A 22,242-nucleotide genomic window follows, 5' to 3' on the forward strand; every position below is an offset into this window, starting at 1 on the left:
GAGTTTACTCCAGAAGCTTCCTTTCAACTGGTCACCAGCTCCCCATCCACTGAAATCCTACCCATCCTCCACGTGCATTATTACAGTCTTTGTGTGGCATGAAAGGGACCTCTGCATAAACTACTTTATTAAGAAAATATTAGTCTTTTACTCGTGGATAATAAAGCACATGGTTTTCTCACAATTCTGATGGGGCCAGGAAACCCTGTGTAAGGCCTTCACACTATGTGGTGGGAGGTGGCGACTGTGCGCTGCTCACTCCAGCCCAGCTTCTTACTGACAAGTGGCTGGAATATGTGGGGCTGTCCTTGGACTCCTGCCAGGGGAGCTGAAACTCTTTGCTTGAGAGAGGCTGATGGTAAGAGGAGCCCGATCCCTCAGGAGCCCCTCACTGGCCGCCCACCCGCAGGATGAAGTCCTGGCATGCAAGCCCCTTCCTAGTCTCTCTCTGCAGACTCCTTTCCCACTGCCTCCAAACCAAAACCATCTTCTCCAGGCTCATGGACTCCTTTCTGTGCCTGCACACGCCCTGCACTGTCCCGTCTCTCTGCGCCTTTGCCCAGGCACTCCTCCCTCCCTGAAAGCACCACCGGTCTAGCTGGGCGGGAAATCCTAGCCGTCCCTAAAAGCCCGGCTCAAATCACAGAGGCGCAGAGCATCAGGCCAGGAGGGGTGGACAGCGGTACCAGGCGGCCCCCTGACACTCCTTCCCCCGGAGCCCACCGCCAGCTTCCACCTGGGCGCCAACACTCACCCCTTCCTATTTTGCACAATTATTGCCCGCGTACCTGTCTGCTTGGTCCTTGAACACACAGCCACTGTGTGTCTTTTCACACTTCCAGGTGTGCAAGCCTGGGCAAGTTAACTTCTCTAAGCCCCAGGTTTTTCTTTTGCATGACAGAGATAACACCAGTACCCATCCCACAGGCTTGCTGTGAGGACAGAAGGACAGACTAAGGCCTCAACAGGGCTTGGTGCAGTACCTGGCTCTATATTCCCTTCCGCGCCGACCCTGGGGAGCTGGGCACGTAAGGGGTGTCGGTATACGCGGATTCGAAGCCTCACAACTCCCAGGTGCCACTAAGCCGCTGGGGGGAGCTGGGGGAGGGACCCACAGGCCGAGCGCCAAGCAGAGAAAAGAGCCTCGGGTGGGGGGACGCAGATGTAGGGTTCAGCGGCTGGGGCGGGGGCAGGAAGCCCCGGAGGGGCCAAGGAACTTGGCGTGGGGCGGCCCGGGGCGGGGACAACCGTTCCGCCAGCGCTCGGGCTCGGCCGGGAGTGGGGGGCCCGGCTGGCAAGCGCAGTAGGCCCCGGCAGACCCCGCGGCCCTGTTCCCCGGAGCCCCAGGCGCGGTAGTACGGCTCGGCTCCCGCAGACCCCGTGTGCCGGGCCCGGGTCGCCCGGGGAATCCAGGCCGCGAGTTCGTGCGCGCGCTGGTCGCCCTTACCGGAGCTGCGGCCGCCTCCTCCATGGCCCTGCGCTGTCCCCCGCGGCCCAGATAAAGTCGTCGCCGCTGCTGCGCGCGGCCCCACGCAGGGCCCGCCTCCCAGTGCTCTCCGCAGGCGGCGCCCGCCCAGCCCTGTCTCTGCCGCCGGGGCTCCCTGACTGCCCCTGCCCGGCGCCGCCCGCAGTTGCGTCAACGCCTTTAGCGCCCGGCCGGTCCGCACTGTATCCTGGGAGCCGGCGCGGCCGACGAAGGCACATGAGGCTTCCTGGAGGCAGGCAGCCGCACAGCCCCACCTGCAGCTCCGGAGGCGAACTGCAGGCGCGACCCCGCCTGGCCCGCGCCCCGGAGCTGACCCCGCGACCCCTGGCCGACCCCTCGCCCCTTCCCCGACTGCCGAGTGTGCGCGCGCAGTCACTGCGCTGGCCCCGCGACCCAGGCCGAGGGACTCGGTTACCAAAAGAGTCCCCCTCATAAGACCCGCCTGGCCGCGCCCGCGGGCGAGCAGGGGCTTCCAGGCAGGGCCCTCCCCGGTGACCGCGGGCAGTGTGGCCCCCTCGCCCAGCTGGGCCCCGGCGCGGCCGAACAGGCACTTCTGCCGCCCGAGGTCCTGGGCCTGGAGGTTTGCGCTGTTTTCGGGGGGGCAGCTGTAACTCATCCCCATCTGTGTTTAAAGTGGAATAAATACTTCGAACAATAGGAATATACCAGTAGATGCCACTTAGCATTTTCTACCATGTGTTTATTACAGTAAATATTTTTTAATGGCATGAGCAATGGAACGCAATACCATCATTGAACATTATTTTGGGGAAGAACTTGGTATGGACAGATGTTCATATTTTAAGAGAAAAAGCCTGTCCAGAACGATCCTGTCTTTGTTTTAAAATTAACACTTTAAAACAATATATGACATCATATGTAGCATTATATACCGTGTATATGTGTATCTATAGTTTTGAAAGTTTGGAAGCATACAAATGTCAACATAGACTAAGTAGTTTTCTTTAATAGAGCACAGGCCGTTTTTACGCATTTTATTTTTCCAATTCATGTTTTTATTTTTCAATAACAAGGATATTATTTTTAAACAAGGAGAGAAAAATAAACATTTAAAAGTCCTTTAGAGGCTGGGGATGGAGGGCGCCTTGGACGGGGGCCCCCACGTGGTTACAGAGGCGCATTGCCTTTCAGATTCCTGGGCTGAGTGGGGCTCTTTCCAGCTGGGGAACCTGCGACATGTGATGCGGGGTCTATGGGGCTTGCCAGGCCTAGGGACCGGGATCTGAACATTCTCCCCTAGTTTCTCTTCATCAGCGTGGGCTGTACGTTCAGTGTATAAAAATGGAATTGCCCCAGGAGTCGTGTGGGGGAAGACTTTACTCATAGTGTTGCCGATGCTCCTGCGTCCGACTTGCTTCTTTGGGTCACAGGCACAACCTAGCTATTCTCTGATGCCTCTCATCTCTGGGCGATTGTCCCTCAAATGAGGGGGTTTAGAGATTTCCTGCCTGGAGCCCTTGGCATCATTTTGTCTTTTGGAGTAAATCCGACAAAGGGTAAAATCACCCTACTCACCCCGTGAGCTGTAGGAGAATGTCCCTGGACCTGCCCCAGGTTTTTCCTGTTTTTTTTTTCCCTTCAGCTCTTCCACGTGATTCCTTCCCCTCTCAAGTAACACATCTCCTCTCCTAGGGGTGGACTCGTGTTTTATGGGTCTGCAGCTTTTGTAATCAGGAAGAACATTATTAAGAAAAAGCCTCATAAAATTACAAATTTAGAAGGAGGCACAGAGCTGGTGCAGAGAAGGCACTCTGAAGCTTCCTTAGCTTCACTGTAATGTCCTGGATTAAAAAAAAAAAAAAAGCCAGCAGGGACATCAAACATACCCAAGCCTTGTCTAGGCTGGGACATGTGCACCACAGAGATTGTAGGGGGAACTGGGAATCAGGAGACCTGTCAGTTCTGTCATTAACCAGTCGAGATCCTTGGGCAAGTCAGTCAGCCCTTGCCTCACATGTAAAGTGAGGAGATTGGAGTAGATCATTCTGCAAATGTCCCTGAGTCCAGCCTTCCTTTCACCACTTGATACGGGACCCAGTAGAAGACCACTGCTTCCTCTCTCACTGTGGCCTTTTTGCGGGTCACCCTGCATGATAATTCACCTCTATTATCAAGACAACAATGTGTTGGCAAGTCCCTGCCATGTTGCCTGGAAGAGCTACTCCCGGATTACCTTGGAAAAGGGCCTTATTCCTGTTTGAGGAGACAGAGGTGTTATCTCCATGGCAATATGGCCCCTAGGGGAACTAGTGCTTTCATGGTGTGTCCCATGGTGTGTCCTGGAGGATGTGAGCAGTGGGGCAAAGTGCGGTCTGGACTTAAGTGACCATCTGTGTGTCCCTTGAAGGAATTTAACATCATAGAAATCACTGTGGAATTCAGTGTTTCCCAGGTCCTCGGACCAGAAGTGGAGAGGAGTGGCTGGCTTTGCTGCCTTCTGAGAAGGTTGCCAGGGCTACAAGGCAAAAGGCCTGTGGGTAAAGGAGAAAATTCCAGTAGAAGGAAAAGACAGTTCACAGGAAGGGACAGTTTACCAGCTCCTGTGACAAGAGAAGAGGCGGGGCCTTGGCACAGCGGAGGAGGTGAAAACGAGCTAACCCAAGTGTTACTCCACGTGTTCCTTCTAAGAGGGACAGGGCTCTGCTTGCCATCGGAAAGGTCACGTGGGAGGCTGGACGCAGTGGCTCATCCCAGAGCTTTGGGAGGCCAAGGCAGGAGGATCGCTTGAGGCCCCGAGTTTCAGACCAGCCTGGGCAACATAGTGAGACGTCTGCTCTACAAAAAAATAAAAATAAAAAGTATTAACTGGGTATGGTGGCACACACCTGTGGTCCCAGTTAGTTGAGAGGCTGAGGCGGGAGAATTGCTTGAGCCCAAGAGTTGGAGGCTGCAGTGAGCTATGATTGTTTCACTGCACTCCAGCCTGGGTAACAGTAGAATACCCTGCCGCTTAAAAAACAATGAAAGAGTCAAGTGGGGTTGTTCTCCTGCAACATTTTTTGGTCCTTGAAACTAGGTTAACATTGGTCCTTTTAAGGCTTTTGGGGATTCCAAAATCTACTCAGCTACCACCTTCTCACTATTTCTTGGAGTTGCTCCTTCTCCATCATTCTCCATGTATATTAACTGAAGAAGTAGAGCTGGAAGAATCATCTTTTGTCCTAGATTGCAGTTGTGTTGAAAGTGCCCTGAATGGAATACTGGGCCAGGAGAGCCAGACGCAACTCTGTCATTAAGTGTGTTAGAAAAGACACCTCAGTCACATGGAGTTTCTTTTGTAGGTGCCCACCATGACAGGCACTAGAGGTTGACTCTGAAGGTCATTCTAGCAGTGCTTTTCCACGCTGCTGCCCCAACCCAGGGACTCAAGGCAGGGAAGACACAGGATCCGGGGTACCTGAGGAGGAGAGACTGCCTCTTGTTACGCACAAGGTCAATGAGTTTTCACTCAGGCGGGTCTGGCAGCTCCTATGAGCTTCTATTTTGAAGTGGCAACTCATAGGTTCCTGGTAATCTGGGTATGACTATAAAAGTCAAAGATATTAACTAACCCACACAATAGCAGGATACAGTATAGCTCAGGGGTAGAGTATTGGACTGCAGATCCAACAGGAAACCAGTTCAAATACAGATAACCCCTCTGGCTTTTCAATTTTGACATTTTAAATAGGTGCCTACATTTTAACTTCTTTTCTATTAGACACTAGGGTAAAGATTTCATTTTTTCTGGAACCAGCAAATGGTGAGGGTAGAATGTGGTGGTTTTATACATTTTAGGGAGACATGAGACATCAGTCAATATGTGTAAGATGTACATTGGTTAGTTCTGGAAATGTGGGACAACTTGAGGTGAAGGCAGGACAACTGAAAGCAAGGAGGGGGCTTCCAGGTCACAGGTATATAAGAGACAAATGGTTGCATTCTTTTGAGTTTCTGATGAGCCTCTCCAAAGGAGGCAATCAGATATGCACTTATCTCAGTGAGCAGAGGGGTGACTTTGAATAAAATGGGAGGCAGCTTTGCCCTAAGCAGTTCCCAGCTTGACTTTTCCCTTCAGGTTAGTGATTTGGGGGCCCCAAGATTTATTTTCCTTTCACACTTAAGTGTACAGTACTTGAAACTGGACCTGGGGCTGGGTGCGGTGGCTCACACCTGTAATCCCAGCACTTTGGGAAGCCAAGGTGGGCGGATCACGAGGTCAAGAGTTCGAGACCAGCCTGGACAACATGGTGAAACCCCATCTCTACTAAGAATACAAAAATTAGCCGGGCATGGTGGCACGTGCCTGTAATGCCAGGTACTGTGGAGGCTGAGCAGGAGCATCTCTTGAATCTGGGAGGCAGAGGTTGCAGTGAGGCGGAGGATGCAGTGAGCCAAGATTGCGCCACTGCACTCCAGCCTGGGCAACAGAGCGTGACTCCGTCTTGGAGAGAAAAAAACAAACAAAACAAAAACTGGACCAGAACAGCATCTTCCAGGAACAAAGGCTGTTTCAGCATTTCCTAGTTGTCTTAATTTTTCCCCTTTTTCATCCAGGCATTCCCCCTGGGATGGGGTGGTATTGGTCTTCCAATTCCAAGACAAACCGCGAGGATTTATAGCTCAGTGAGTGAGCCCATGTAAGGCCAAGAGAGTCTGCAGAGGATGAAATGTCAACAGGTTAAAATATAAGTAAAGTTCCATGTTGTGTTTAAATTTTGTAACTATCAAAGGCAATTTTATGTCATATTTAAGCTTTAAAAGCAAACTTCTGCAGAAGGGATTATTGAATTATATCAACCATCTCAAAAGCTAAAGGATGTGATGGCGTTCTATGCTTTGGAGAACAGCTTTTTTGGTACAAAATGTCAAAATTCATGGAGGTTCAGCTATACAGCATAGAATTCAGAAGCACAATTCATGATTTTTAGTATCCCTTACACTAATCACCTTTTATGAATCTTTTTCAGAACTACCTAAAATATGTTTATTAATTCTTCTGATTTATATGAACAACAGAAGTTTCTACTTTAGATAGGTTAAAAACAGGTTCTTGTAATAAAACTATGTGACAGCAAGAAAGTCTTACTATCTTTACATTGAATGGCAGGAAAACACAACAGAGAAGCAGGCATTGAAGACAGAGCCTGGTCAAGTGTAGTGTCACTTGAGGCTCTGCCTAATTTGACCATTTAGCAAATGGTGCTTTGCTCTACTCCCCTGAGTTGAAAATATTCTGTATCCTGTGACCTTTCTTTTTAGTATAAGATGTAGGAGCCTGAATAACAGAACTTCTTTTATCTTTGGTGACGTGCTTTATAATTTTCTTTTCCTTAAAGCAGATTCCTTTTGTTAACAAAATATTCGAATTTTTTATTTAGTACTTTTTTTTTCCTCCAAAAAGTGGCATTGGTAACTCAAACAAGAAATGCTAGAGGGGATGGACACCCCAATCCCCATGATGAGCTTATTTCGCATCGCATGCCTCTTCCAAAACAGCTCATGTGCCCCGTAAATATATATACCACTTTGTACTCACAAAAACTTACATTTTTTAAGAAGTGGCTTTTGCTGTTCCAGTTTCACACTTAGAGCTTTGGCCTAGAACTTGGGTACTTGCCCTTTTCCCGTCCCTGCCCTCCAATGCCTTCTGATAGTGAAAATGGTCTCTCGGGGCAGCCTCCTTCCTGTATCCCCATTACTGTTTCAGCTCCTCCACCCAAGCCCGCCAGCCCTCCAGCTACTCTGTAAACAGTCTCCTTCCTCCTTAGCCTTGCCCTGGGAGTCTGCCTTTTTATCCCTCCTTGTACACCTGAAGGCCAGCTTTCCCGTGAAGCCATCCCTCCCCTTCAACCTCCAGAACTGAGAGGGTGGGGTCACCTTCTCAGCCTCATTCTTCATGTTGCCCCCAAAGCCCAGCTCCTCCACCATCCCTCCCTGCTTCTCTCTCAAAGCCATCTCCTTTCACCACGCTCTCCTCTCCACATTCATGTCTTCTCCACAAACCTAGTGGAAATTTTTAGAACTAGGCTAACAATCGTATTTTCCTCACCTCCTCCAGCTTTCATCCTCGGGAATGTCAAACTCCAAGGTAATGTGCTTCCAATGCTAAGGCCTCCCAAGATTTCCATCTTCCTGGCTCTAGGAATGTTCACAAACTCCGTTCACTGAGGATTTCAAGGTGTGCGGTGAGGCAGAGGTTCAGAGTTTTCCACCAGTGTCTTCTACTCTGCCTTTTGGTTATCAGCTGAGCACATGGCTTCCCAGAAGAAAAACTGCATTTCCCAGACCCCCTTGGAGCTGTGAGGCCATAGGCATAAGACTGGTCAATGAGATGCAGGTGAAAGTGATGGGTGTTCTTATATGGAGAGGCTTGTCTTTCCTCCTTCCTACTGGCTGGGAGGTCGATGAGATGCTAATGTGGGTGATGGCATGCTGGAATGAAAGCCAAGCCAGCCAGACAGCCACAAAGAAGAAATCGGGTTCTTGACCCTATGGAAAGCCATGCCTGGACCACCTAGCTGTGGACTTTTATGTGGGAGAAAAGGAAGCTTCTGGTTTGTTTGCTTGTTTTTGTTTTGCTTCCATCCTTTGTTATTTTGGGTGTTCAGCATTCATAGCCAAACCTGATCATCACTTAAACTATTCCCTTTCAAGATCTTAGAATCAGAAAAGTCCTTTTATGACACGTTTTCTGATGTTTACATGTTCTTACTGTTACCAAAAATGTTTCATTATCCTCATTTTGACCTTAATCTTGTCTACCTCTCTCTGTTCCCATGACCGCAGGGCCACCTTGGGGCTCAGCTATCTGCCTGCCCATTATTGATCCCATGTTTGGCCTCTCAGTCATGATTCCAGCTCCTTTGAGAGCTTGGTCTGTGGTCTATCTACCTCTCTCATGAGCCCTTCTGCTTCCGCGGATACACACGCCTTTGGCCTTTCCCACCTTTGCTCTGGGGGAGCCAGTCTTTGATGGAGTAAATTGTAGAGTCAGGCAAATGGTCCCACTGCAAATCTACACCAGTTTGACCTCAACCAGTGCCTCTCTCTAATGAGCAATGATTCTATTCCTTTCTAATTCACTTCTTCTCCATTTCCCACAGTGCCTGGTTCACACTTTGCCCTTCTTCCCAAGTAATGATTCCCACCCTACCTCCTTTATTCTCTTTGAAAGACTTTGTTTTCTATCTGACTGAGAAGACCAAGTCCATGGAGGCCCCCCAGCATCCTCCGCTCTGCATCTTCACCTTCTCCTCATCCCCTCCAGGCTAAGAGGAAAAGCCTGCCTGCTCCTCTCTAGAGCACATCCTGTGTTCTTTATCCACCCTTTGGCTTTCCCTGGGATCTCCTTCCATCAATATATCCTCTCTTTTTTATTGACACATTTGAGCATATTCATATATGTACTGGCCATTCATGATATACAGGGAACCCTACAGGCACATCTTTGCAGCAATTATGGCGAACTGTGTGTGCTTTGATAGACATACAGGTGCCATGGAGCATGTGGCAGGGGTCCCACCCAACAGGAGGGTTAGGAGGGCTTCCCAGGAGAACACCCACCCAAGTGCTCCACTTCATTGAGACTGTGCTTGTCACAGTCCTTGGTGACTATGTGTCATGGGTGATTCTCATCTTTAATTCAAGCCCTCAGTAGCATTTTTTTTTCAATCGACATTGGGGCTGTCACTCTTTTTCTGTTGTTTTCTTTGTACTTCTCTGCCACTTTTCCTCAATCTCTTTTGCTGGTTTCTCCTTAACATCCCCATTTTTAAACATTCGAGGGCCCAGGTCTTAGTTCCTAGACCACTTTTCTTTTCACTCCCACTTCCTCAGTGCTCTCATTCCATCCTGCGGCTTTAATGGGATGATGACCCTCAAATTTATATCTTTAGCCAACACCTCCCCTTTGAACTCCAGCTTCATTTTTGACATCTCCATTAGACCATTTAACAGATGGATTCAATTTAATACATCACAGATTGAACTCCTGACTTCCACCACCCCCTCAAATTTCATTTCTGCTGCAATGAAAATGGCCATCTCAGAGAATGGCCCCCCCATCCCGCCGGGTGCTCAGGACAGAAAACCTTGGCATTATCCTTGACTTTTCCCTTTCTCTCACACCCTGCTCTCAAATCATCAGCAAATCCTGTTCACACTGCTTCAAAATATATCCAAAATCTGACCACTTCTCATTGCCTCCACCATCAGACAAAGCTGAAATCATCTCTCATCCAGGTTATGGTGACAACTTCCTGAACTTGTGTCCCGGCTTCCATACATGTCCTCTAGTGCCCTCAGGCCAGCCAGAGGACGAAATCAGCTTATGTCATTCCTCTGCAAGAAATCCTCCAATCACTCCCATCTAATCCAGAGTGGAAGCCCATGTCCGTACACAACCTATCCCAATGGTGACTGAAACAGACATGGGCTCTTGAAACTAGAAGAATAGATCAAGATGTACAAGTGTTCACAGAAGTTAAAAATGGAAAATATGAGAAATACTAGATGGTAAGATGCAGGGATATTATAAGACTATTACTGGGATATCAAAGCGATTGCAGGAGGTAAGGACACTTTCCTTGAGGAAGTGATGTTTCATTCATGGCGTACTGGTAAGGTAAAATATTTGTGGTAGTTATTATGCATAAGTAGTGTGTATACCATTGGGGCTGATGTGAAAAATTCTCTCTCTTGGGTAGTGTGGCCATCCTGCTGGCTTTTTCCAGGGCACTTACTGTCCATTTTAGCCATAGAAGCTGGTGCTGGAGTTCACCTCCTTTGCCCAGCTAAGGCTTCTGCACAGTGAGATGAGGCAGGTAGTGACTCCGGCCCCAGGAAACTCTCACTGATCCCTGTGGTCTCCTTGGGCTGCCTCTGTCTGTGCCTTGTGTGTGTTTCACTCTCCCAGCCCCTTTTAGGACCCCCTGAGAGAAGATCATTCTAGAGATTCTATTATCTAGACAGTCTAGATAGTCCTAGATATGCCCTAGCCTGCCACGTTGGGACACCTGGAGCCAGTCTTCACCACATCATGCCCACCAGAGGAGATAAGTTCTCTTTTATGAAGATGGAATTTGCCATCACAAAAGAGGCTTGCCCGTCCGCTCTCTTCTTCCTTGCTGAGGGCAATATTGCATAGTTTCCGGAAGGTGGGGCAGGGAAATTTGAGAGGAAAATTTGCCCAACTGCCTTCTTTTCATCTATACTTTTACTTCCTTGGCCTCTTAGGTCTCTTACTACCTCTGGTTTTGTGAAGAGCCACCCCCTGGCAAGGTCAGTCATGCCTGGAGTTCCCATGCCATGTAAAATTGTCTGTATGCTGGTACAAGGACTCCAACTATTGCTAACCTTCTAGTCTCCTTACAGTTAGCACATTGGTCTGAGTAATTTATGTAATTTCCCTATTGGAAGCTTAGGGCAGTTTCCGAGGGGAATTCTAATGTAGGAGGAAAAGGGGACTCTGGGGTAGGGTGGCCACAGTGTGCAGTTGATTCCTTGTTGATGTTCGCTCCAGCATGAGCTGCACACCAGCTGGCTACTTCCACAGGCACACTCAATGCAGGAAGCCATCTCCTAAGGACAGTCACTGACTCTTTTTAGGGCCACCACAGTGAGATCCAGACTGAGAAGACAGGAGCTCGCCTGGTACTTGGGGTCGTAGGACCATTTCAGGCAGAGAGGCCTTCAGATTCCTCCTTCTTCATGCAGGGGCCATTGGATTCGTACAGGAGCTGCATTAGTTGCTCTCTTTCTTGCTCTTCAGGAGGGCTTCCTAGCAACTGCCCTGCTGCCCCCACCCCAACTCAGCCATCTCTCTCATACAGGGAAGACGACTTGTCTATTTCTCTTGCTGTATATGTGGTTTTATCACTGAGCAGGGGACTTGTCCCTTCCTTGATCGTCTTCCTCGAGGTATGACTAGAAAGACCTTTCTCTGCCTTTAATAATGCTGACACCATCATTTTGACCTGATTGTAAGCCCCAGCTGACTCGGGAGGGCAGCATTGGCATTTTTATTTTTACTGATTCCTGCACAGTTTATACACCTCCTTGGGCATGGTACTACCGGACTATACTAGGTCCTCACCATCTGAGAGGCCTCTGGGGAAGCAGTAGGTCAGGGTGCAGAAGGCAGGTGTGGAAGGGGGTGCTGTGGGACTCAACTCAAGTGTGGCTGAGGGACAGGGGGTCAGGGCCTGGGTGCTGGGCACAGGACACAGGCAGCAGGGATGCCCCTGGCCCATTGTGGGTGCCTTTTGCCCTCAGACTCACCACCCCCATGGTGATGTTCCAGCCGGGTGGACAGTGGACAACTGCTGTGTGAAAAAAGAGTGACAGCATCAGAGGGGAGGGGCTGAACACTGGGAGGGATGAGAGCTACCTGGAAGGAACAGGGCAGAGGAACTGGATGAGAGAAAGCCTGGGAAGATCTGAAGAAGGAGGAGGAATTAGGACAATGCCAGCTGCAGGAGGCAGAGAAGACTTCCTGGGGAATATTTTATCAATTTCTCTCTTTTATTTTTAACCACCCAGAAGGCTCAGTACCTGGAAGGCTGGAAACATGGACATTGAGTTATCACATGTAAATCGGAAAAGAGAAGATTCCCCCACCCGCTCCCTGGTTTCTTCACCTGCTCCCAGGGGGTTACCATTAACTATTGGTCTATTATCATTCTTTTTTTATGGCCACACAGTATTCTATGGTATATATGTGCCATGGTTTTGTAATACTGAGTATTATTATTTAAGTAACTTTCTTTTACAAAAGCAATTTGCTTATCACTTGGCAAATTATCATGAACAGTATTGTATGTCAAATACAAGTCCCAGACACAGGCACTGGGCCTCCTTGCAGTGCATGGGAAGGTGGTGTCACCCAGTTAAGAGTTCTGTCTCCAGTCTAGCACACCTCACATGATGCTCAACAACTGCTACTGTCAAAGAGGATTATCTGGATGACTTGAAGGGTCTTTCCAGTCATAAAGGTCAACAAGGCCACCAGGGTGTCCTCAGCCAGGTCCACACAGAAGTGATGGGAAAAGAAGTGTTAGTGACAGGAGGGAGGCCAGAATTCAGAGAGACAGAACTGGCCTGGACATCCCAAACTGCAGAGCTGAGTCTTGTTCTTGGTGTGTCGACACATGAAAAGGGTGTTAATTACACCCTCTCCCTGGGCCTGGGGGTATAGCTCAGGGGTAGAGCATTTGACTGCAGATCAAGAGGTCCCTGGTTCAAATCCAGGTGCCCCCTACCCTGTTTCACTTTTAATCACCAAAGTGGGTCCTGGATCACATGCTCCTCTCGGGCTCTCTCTATTAACTCAACCCTGGGCAAGATATGACCAGGCCTGCTGCCCCCTCTGCTCCTACTCCCCATCTGCTGAGCCCTCAACAGGCCCAACGAGATGCCCGCCTGCACCCCCTCCCCCGCCCACCCCGGTCCCTGAAATCACCCAACTGACTTCCAGTTGAAAGTCTAGCACTAAGAGGCACTAAATTTGCACCATGGACCTCTTGACCTGCAGGCAAATGCTCTTCCTCTGAGCTAGAAACCCACTTCAGAAGAGTTCCCAATGGACACTGCTTAAGGATGTCGCCTGCCCAAGGGAGGGATCCTCCTGAAACCCACAGTAGTTTCTGTTTACTCCAGGTCAGGTCCCATGTCCTAGCAGACCTATCTCATACCAACCAACCCTCTCTGGCCATTGGCTCTATCCCTCTCCCACTGACCCCTCATTTGAGGCCCAGAGCCTCCTCTGTACTGTGTGGTCCGTTCTCCTCCTTCTGTCTCAAGCTGAGTGCGTAAGCTTTGACATCACTTCTTGCTGGAATGATCATCCACTACATCTCTCCTTCCTTTGCCTCTTCCTCATGGACATTTATTCTAAAATCAACCCCATCCACCCCACCCTCACCCACCCTTTAGACAACGGCTGGATTTTGCTTCTTTTCTTTTTTTTTTTTTCTTTCTTTTTTTTTTGATGGAGCTCATTCTGTAGCCCAGGATGGAGTGCAATGGCACGATCTCTGTTCACTGCAACCTCCACCTCCTGGGCTCAAGCTATTCTCCTGCCTTAGCCTCCCAAGTAGCTGAGATTACAGGCATGCGCCACCACACCCGGCTAATTTTTGTATTTTTAGTAGAGATGGGGTTTTGCCATGTTGGCCGGGCTGGTCTCAAACTCCTGACCTCAGGTGATCCGCCCGCCTCGGCCTCCCAAAGTGCTGGGATTACAGACGCGAGCCACCCCCCTGGCCCTTTTTTTCTATTTTCTACCTTTTCCTCCTCTTTTATCCCAAGGCCAAATTCAAGGCCTTGGACTGCAGGGCTGACCCTAGGGGAGGTGGAAGCTGCCCTCCTGGTGAGCAGCCCAGTTGTCTCAGAAGGTGTCACTCAGCAGGTCAGCACATATGAGGGATAGGGATTGGGCGTAAGCCTGTCTGTCTGGGGGTCCAAAGCCCAGGCCCAAAGGGGCTTCTGAACTGGGATGAGGAATCCCTCCCTCCAGTGGCTGAGCCACGGCCCCAGGCACGTGAGAACACAGGCAAACCGGGCACCTTCCCTGGCAAGACACATCCACAGGGACACGTGGTGCTGTCCCTTGCTGTAGTCAAAGGCCACGTAGATTCCAGACTTGTGGCACAGGGGTCCCGATTGGTGGGAAAGCCCCTAGATATTTTCTGTTACTACAGTGAGTGGGAAGCTTTGGCACTTGGTGGGCAGCGGCCAGGGCTGCTGGGAGTTCTATGAGACACTTCATCAGCTGGGAGAGGAGGCTGCTTTTGCTGTCATGGAGATTTGGCAGAGTTTGGAGTTTGTTTGGATGTTTGTTGTGAATTCTCCACATCTTCTCGTAAATTCTCTCTACAGTTCTTGGATTGGTGTTCTTTCCTGAAAAATGCCCCAGCCTTCACATGAGAGCCCAGGGAGGCTGTGCATTTAACTGAATGCAGCAACTGCAAGATCCAATTTTGCCTCTGGTTTTCTGCTATGACACACGGGAGCCTTAGAGAAGATTCTCTCAGCATAATGCTGGAAGCTCTAGGAACCCTTCTGCGCGTTGCATGGAGAAGCTGGGCCTTTGCTCTAGCCTAGTAGTTCTCCATGCATTAGAATCGGCTCCCTACCTGTAGCTTCTCCTGTTTTATGGCAGCTGGATCTCTTGCCCTCAATGGGCTCCATTGCAGCCAATCACAGGCACCAGTGTATGTAGCTCTTCCGCTGTTGTGAGCCCTGGTCTGCTGGATTCCCATCCAGGAAGAACCAGCTGGATTTTTATTGACTTCAGTACAACTAGATCTGGCAACTCCAGTGTCCTCCCACATACCCATTTCTCTGAGGATCTCTTGCTTGCAAATCACACCTGGTACCAATTTCTGTTCTAGGCACAGACACAGGCACAAAACTAGAACCTGACTTTGTCTAATGGAAACAGATGAAACCATCGCTGACAGTACCAGGAGCTCACAGCACTGATGGGAAGGTGTGAACCTAGGATCACGGCAAGGTCACAGCAGAGAGTGTGCTGGCCAGGGGTCACTGCAGCCCCGCCGGATGCTGGATGCAGCTGCTAGCCCTGCTGCTAGGCCAGAGCTCTGCCATCTTGGGATGCAGTTTATCAGCCCTGCTCTGCACATCGTCCAGTCCACATTCAACATCTGAGCAGGCCCTTACCACCCGAGGTCGAGGCGGGAGTATTTGGCACACCTATTTGATGTAGCATGTTGCAGAGCTATGCTTTCCCCCAAGACTCACATTATTTTGGGTTCCTAAAGTCATATAATAATACAAACATCCACCTCAAGCCACAAGAGAGGGACAGAGTCAGCACCAGAGGGCTGGGTGGCAGCGCCCGTTGCCTTCCTCCTAAGTTTTCAGAACAACAGCTGGCTCAGGGCATAAAAGCATAAGAGCTAGGGGACAGCTGGATTTGAGCCAGGGACCTCTTGATCTGAGTCAAATACTCTACTCCTGAGCTACACTTTTTCTCTGCTGTAACTTAGGTTTAGCATATTGACCACTGTGGCCTCACCCACAGACTCCAGCACACTGTAACTTCCATTTGCTGCTCTTAGTCTACCCCTGGCACCCAGCAGATTGATCTCACTACACACTGCCTCTTTGGGCCATGAGCTCACCCTGTCCTGTGCTTCTTGTGAACTCCAGAAGTCTCCTCCGCCCTGACCTAAGGTTTCCCTCCCTCAGTACCCATCTGGGGTCACCACCACTTCCCTCACCCCAGGACCACTGGATGCGCTTTTGGGTTTCTCTACCATATACTCCTCTGCGGTCTTTTTCCCTCATCCTATGGCCAAGACTTGGCAGGGTCTGCAGAGACTTGCTTGACACTGTGGGAGACATTTGTCCAGAAAGGCTGCCATCTCCATGCTAGGCCAAGATGCAGCCCCATCTCTCACAGGAGGCCCCACACTGGCAGGTCAGCACGGCTGGGGAGGCACCAAGCCTGGATATCTGGAGGACTTAAAGACCAGGCCCTAAGGGCCTCTGAACTAGGACTAAGGACTCTCTCTTTGTCCTGCCCAAGCCCTGGCCTCCCTGGCAGCAGGACAGACCACACTGAAGAGTGTGCACCTTTTCTCTGTCAGGCAAACCTGTAGTGAGGCATGCCACTGCCAGACCATCCGAGCACCTAAGACGCCTGATGGATGCCAGGATCTCAGCCACCCCGGGGGCTACTGATGATGTGGCAAAGATCTGTTAGGAATGGATTCAATAATTCTTATTACACAGACAAGTTCCATGTGAGAAAGAAAGAAAGAGTGAGAGAGAGAGAAAGAAAAAGAAAGAAGAGAGGAGAGAGACAGAAAAGATGAAAGAAAGAAGAGAAAAATAGAAAGAAGAAAGGGAGAGAGAAAGAAAACAGAAAAAGAAAAGAAGACAGAAAGAAGAAAAGAAAAAATACTAGTTTTCTTGAAAATCTCATGTCAGTACCTCCTGGCCTCTTCTTGAGTACATTATAGATTCTCAACAAATGCTTGTTGACTTAAAAATACATAGAACATTTAGGAAACACAAATAAAAATCAGGAAGAAAACAAATACTCCTATAATCACACCAGCAAAATAACTCCTGTTCAGAGGTCTGTTTCTATTCTTCCAAACTTAAAATGCACAGCCCTGGGCAGAGGACTGAAGTGCTTGCTGCCACAGGGTTGACCCAGGCCCAGCTCCTTGGTGCTGTCCCGTCAGCTCCCTTTCTGTTGGGAGCTGCCTTTCTCCCTTAGCAGTGTCCCCTGTCGTGTTCTGTAAGAATTTTGAATTTAACAGCAGGCATATCCCTGAATTTATCTTCCTTTTATATCAAAATTATTGTAATTCTTTAAAAGGTGGTAGGTACTTTCATACGGGGCTGCTGGGATGAATTGCAATTGGGGTATCTTTTCTGGAAGGCTGCTTGGCAATAAAAATGTTTAAATATCTGCATTTGCTTTGTCTCATATGAGTGTGCAAAAATGTACATACATGGTTGGTCATTGTAGTGCTCTTTGTAAAAACGAAAAAAGCTGCGCCGGGCGTGGTGGCTCACGCCTGTAATCCCAGCACTTTGGGAGGCTGGGGCGGGCGGATCACGAGGTCAGGAGATCCAGACCATCCTGGCTAACACGGTGAAACCCCGTCTTTACTAAAAATACAAAAAATTAGCCGGGCACTGTGGCGGGCGCCTGTAGTCCCAGCTACTCGGGAGGCTAAGGCAGGAGAATCACGTGAACCCGGGAGGCAGAGCTTGCGTAAGCGGAGATCGCGCCCCTGCACTCCAGCCTGGGTGACAGAGCAAGACTCCGTCTCAAAAAAAAAAAAAAGCTGCATAGACACACATTCTGTGTAGGTGCTGAGAACTCCATGAGAAGACCATTTGAATGGACACTGTGTGTGGCTCTGCAAGCTATGAAGGCAGCCACTGCCACCCAACATGTGGTGGTCAAGGGCAACTTCTAGCCTCTTCCCCTTCATCCTCAATTTGAAGTAGAGAATTCATTTTAGCTATAGCGTCTGTCACTGGTTGACAAAGACATGCAATTAAAATGGTTTTCAAAGATGCCAGAGCTCCAGTAAATAAAGTGCTTCTAAATAATGTATTGAAGGGGTTTTCTCCTAACCATTGTGTTGGTGGAAGCTATGGGGCTGGGAGTGACGGCATGTCACATGAATTTAGTACATTTGACCTTTCCAGTCTCTTCAACTCTAGAGTTGGCTAGGCATAGTGGCTCACTGGCTGTAATCCCAACACTTTAGGAGGATGAGGCAGACGAATCACGAGGTCAGGAATTGGAGACCAGCCTGGCCAATAGGGTGAAACCCTGCCTCTACTAAAAAATACAAAAATTAGCCAGGCGTGGTAGTGTGCGCCTGTAGTCCCAGCTACTTGGGAGGCTGAGGCAGGAGAATCGCTTCAACCTGGGAGGCGGAGGTTGTAGTGAGCCGAGATCGCGCCACTGCACTCCAGCCTGGGTGACAGAGTAAGACTCCCTCTCAAAAAAAAAAAAAAGTCTAGAGTTACTGTTCAGGGGTTTGCTGGCATCTCAATTTCATCTGTCTTTGAACAATTTTGATTTCTGATTTTAATCAGCAAGTTGAGCAAATAATAAAATAATCCCAAGCTGCTCCAAGTAAGACATCAAATGCAGAATTCAAGAGCACTAAATGCAGTAGAATTTAACTGTTTCCACCCTCCTTAGACAAGTGCTGTCGAGAAATCACTTCTGCACGCATTCCCCAGATTTTTGGTGCTATAAATCAGAATAGTCGTGATTATTTTTGTGTTGAAGCCTCTACCTTCAAGGTGTGACTTTGTAATTGACTCTGTTGGTATGCTAAGATTTTCTCAAATTATAGAACAAAAGAAAAACAGAGGGTGTGGTGAGGTAAGAGGCGGAGCAGCACTGGAACAGGGGCAGCAGGAGAAGCAGCGCTGTCTTTAGCTGGCAGAGGAGGTGCAGAAGACTTCATGTTAGGTATAGTTTGGGTTCTACAAATCTTCCATGGATCCCCGTGACCATTCCTGGGGGGTCTCACTCTTTCCAGATCAAAGCCCTAGATGTTCTTCTTTTTAATTAATTAAATAATTAATTTGAGACAGAGTCTTGCTCTGTCACCCAGGCTGGAGTGCAATGGCATGATCTCGGCTCACTGCAACCTCTGCCTCCTGGGGTCAAGCAATTCTCCTGCCTCAACCTCCTGAATAGCTGAGATTACAGGTGTCCATCACCACACTCAGCTAATTTTTGTATTTTTACTAGAAACAGAGTTTCACCATGTTGTTCAGGCTAATCTCAAACTCCTGACCTCAAGGATCCACCTTGGCCTCCTAAAGTGCTGGGATTACAGGCATGAGCCACCGCACCCGGCCCAGAGTCCTAGACGTTCACACTAGGAAGGCTGTAATTGAGCAATCTTGCAGAATCAAACACTGCCTTTGGCTCTCTGCTAAGCCTCATGGCTGCTAGAAAGGAGAGATTTTGGTTCTTTTCATTGGACTTTTTGTTGTTTCTTTCTCTAAGCTATCCCAGTACATCAGCTACACTGCCAGCTTCCATTTCAATAACAAGAAGCAAATGTGTATCTGGAAGCCTGGTCCCTAGTGGGCACTTCATTCCAGATGACCACTAGCAGTAATTTTCTTAGTTATTTTGCCAGTGTGGGCTATAGGTTATACCATATTCCGAGGCCCAAAGATTAACTGGATTGCCTCCAAATTTAGCCTCAGCCAGTCTGGATAATCAATACCATTTTCATAATGGTCTGTTGCCTGAAACCCACTCCTAACACCAACTTATGTAGCAGGTAGAAAATCTGGGTACACAGCCAGGTGCGGTGGCTCACGCCTGTAATCCCAGCACTTTGGGAGGCCAAGGTGGGCGGATCACGAGGTCAGGAGATTGAGACCATCCTGCCTAACATGGTGAAACCCTGTCTCTACTAAAAATACAAAAAATTAGCCGGGCATGGTTGCAGGCACCTGTAGTCCCAGAGTACTCGGGAGGCTGAGGCAGGAGAATGGTGTGAACCCTGGAAGCGGAGCTTGCAGTGAGCCGAGATCGTGCCACTGCATTCCAGGCTGGGCGACAGAGCGAGATTCTGTCTCAAAAAAAGAAAGAAAGAAAAAAAAGAAAATTTGTGTACAAAACCAGAAGCTAGCTTTGACTACCTGAAACAGACAAGGTGACTGTTGTCAGGCAGTTCCTAACACTGAAAGAAAGCCTGCAACAAGAGGCTTAGGAGTTGGGCAGGATCCCAGAGGCACTTGGCAGCCAGGCTTTAGTCAGAGTCACACCGGCACAACGGGCTGTGAAGAGAGACTTCACACTGTTCTGAGCATTAAGGTGTAGGGGAAAAAAGAGAGTGACTCCATACTGGATCCATGCCAGAGCTACTGCACCAGCAAAATAAACTCTAAACTCTTTTCATTTCTGTGTTTCACTCACTTGATTACCAAAGTCTGAGTGACGAATTCCCCTACCCAAGCTCGCTGGAGATGTCAGACAGCATCTCCATCTGCCGGAGACCCTCCATGCACCCAAGACCAGCTGTGTCAGAACAGCCAGGTGGCAGGGCTGCTTGCACTGCCCCTGCCACCAGCTGGAGGGGTTTCTCTTGCCCTAGGCCCTATACAAAGCCTTTCGGGTGGGAGCAGCACACCATGGGTAGTAACTGTGGTCTCTCAAGCCCCCTCTGATGGTGGTGGCAACCAGGGCAAGGTGCAGGATGTGGTCTTTTCTGGGATATTCTGATGTTACTCAAATTACTGGATCTCCAGGAGCTTCACAGATGCAGCAGAGCCACCAATAATCCCCAATTATGTGGATATTTCCCACTCCTCAGTGCAGTTTCCAGCCAAATGGCTGAAGGGACTATTATGGGAAATCAGGCAGAAGGATTCACTGTTAATGAGTGGGTATTTTGGCAGAGTACTTTTCTCAAGCTTGGCTTTCTCGCCATCAGAGGAGGCAGGTTCTTTGAGCAGATTCAGACCTGGGGAATGGGTCAGAGGCCAGGAACCTCCATTGTGCCAGCTATGGTGGTAGTTCAGGTCTATGCATCCAGGGGACCACGATGGGCTCCCCATTCTCAGGCCTAAAATCCTCACCACTGATGAGTCACAGCCAAGACCTGTATGGCACAGACCACAGAATAACACCCAAACTTCACTTTGGGCTGAAGTATCACAGTGCTTGGCCTCTGACACCCTAGGATCCTCCCAGCCCCACTGAAATCAGGGGCTCCCTTTCCACTATCATCCCTCTCACTAGCATCTCTGTCCACACAGAATGGCTACCAAAATTATTTTCAAGAATGTAGAAGTGCTGCCAGGTGTGGTGGCTCATGCCTGTAATCCCAGCACTTTGGGAGGCCGAGGCGGGCAGATCACGAGGTCAGGAGATCGAGACCATCCTGGCTAACATGGTGAAACCCCGTCTCTACTAAAAATACAAAAAATTAGCCGGGCGTGGTAGCGGGCGCCTGTAGTCTTAGCTACTTAGGAGGCTGAGGCAGGAGAATGGCATGAACCCAGGAGGCGGAGCTTGCAGTGAGCCAAGATTGTGCCACTGCACTCCAGCCTGGGCAACAGAGTGAGACTCCGTCCCCCCAAAAAAAGAATGTAGAAGTGCCACACATCTATGTATTTTTCAAGCCAGGGCAAGTTACATGTGATAAATCCACTCCAGCTTACCTACCCCCTGAAGTCTATGGATTCTTTCTACATTATAGCAAGAAATCCCTAGTATCTCAAATGCATTTAGAATTGGCCTCCTGTGAATCCAGGCTTAGGTCCACCAATTGAGCAAACAGGTTTATCCCAGCTGCTCCAGCTATGGTGTTTTAAATAGAATTTTAATTGGGTACCCTCCTAATAAAAAAATTCAGACTCATTTAAAATTATACTCTTTCTACTTTATAAAATACTCCAAGAATCCACATCTACACATGTTCTTGAGGTTTTTGCTGACATACATTAGTCAGTTGGAAATCATTTTGGTGTGTGAATCTTCGTCTCTCAGCAACAGGTGCCCAGGCTCAGCTGAGATCTTACTCTCACCGTAGGTCAAGAGACAATGAGGGGTGGGGAAATTGATCTCCTGCAGTGAAAACCCTTCCCTCTGGGCTGGTTGGCTTTCAGGCAGGAAGAAGGGGCAGCCTTGGCCATTAGGTAGAGTTGGTGATTTGGGATAAATCAAGTCTTCCAAATGCTCCCATAAGTCCACCTTACAATTCCTGAAGTTCCACTCTCTTAATCACTGACCTGTTTTCAGCTGGGAGAGTGAGGGAAGCTGCCAATTCCACGGACATCAAAGTTTGGCACCCACAGGGATCAGCCTTGGCTCTCATTTTCAGCTGTTTCGCTTATTCGGTGGCAAGAGATCAGACAGTTTTGTGATACAGACAGAAAAAGGCCTGTGTTTCAGTCTACGTGGAACAGATCATAGAGGGTGACAGGTGAGCTGACTATTTGCTTTGTTTAAACTGGTAGGACCAGCCACCCTGCCTAAAGGCCACTTATAATCTGGGAACTACAAATTGGCCCTGAGGGAACTGCAGGCAAAAGTTACTCAACTTTTCTACAATCTGATATGGGCTTCTGGATTTCTATCCCCCCAAACTACCTAGATTTTCATTACCTTCAAGTTTAATGAGGCCAGATTCCCAATCCACATTCCCTTCATTTCCCTGAAATCACTTTTTACACATCCCTGGTACCAGCCAGGGCACTTTGATTAAAGAAGAAGCCAT

General features: G+C 49.0%; 1 non-coding gene and 1 pseudogene across 1 annotated transcript; one reads left to right on the forward strand and one right to left on the reverse strand.

Annotated features, from left to right (window-relative positions):
- Positions 1-22,242, reverse strand: part of LOC107975983 (zinc finger protein 746-like) — a 134,471-nt pseudogene that overhangs the window by 43,684 nt on the left and 68,545 nt on the right.
- On the forward strand, positions 12,674-12,745 carry TRNAC-GCA (transfer RNA cysteine (anticodon GCA)). Its single transcript has one exon. It is a non-coding gene; the product is annotated as a tRNA-Cys (tRNA).

Source organism: Pan troglodytes, chromosome 6 (genome assembly GCF_028858775.2).
Source record: "Pan troglodytes isolate AG18354 chromosome 6, NHGRI_mPanTro3-v2.0_pri, whole genome shotgun sequence".
NCBI lineage: Eukaryota > Metazoa > Chordata > Mammalia > Primates > Hominidae > Pan > Pan troglodytes.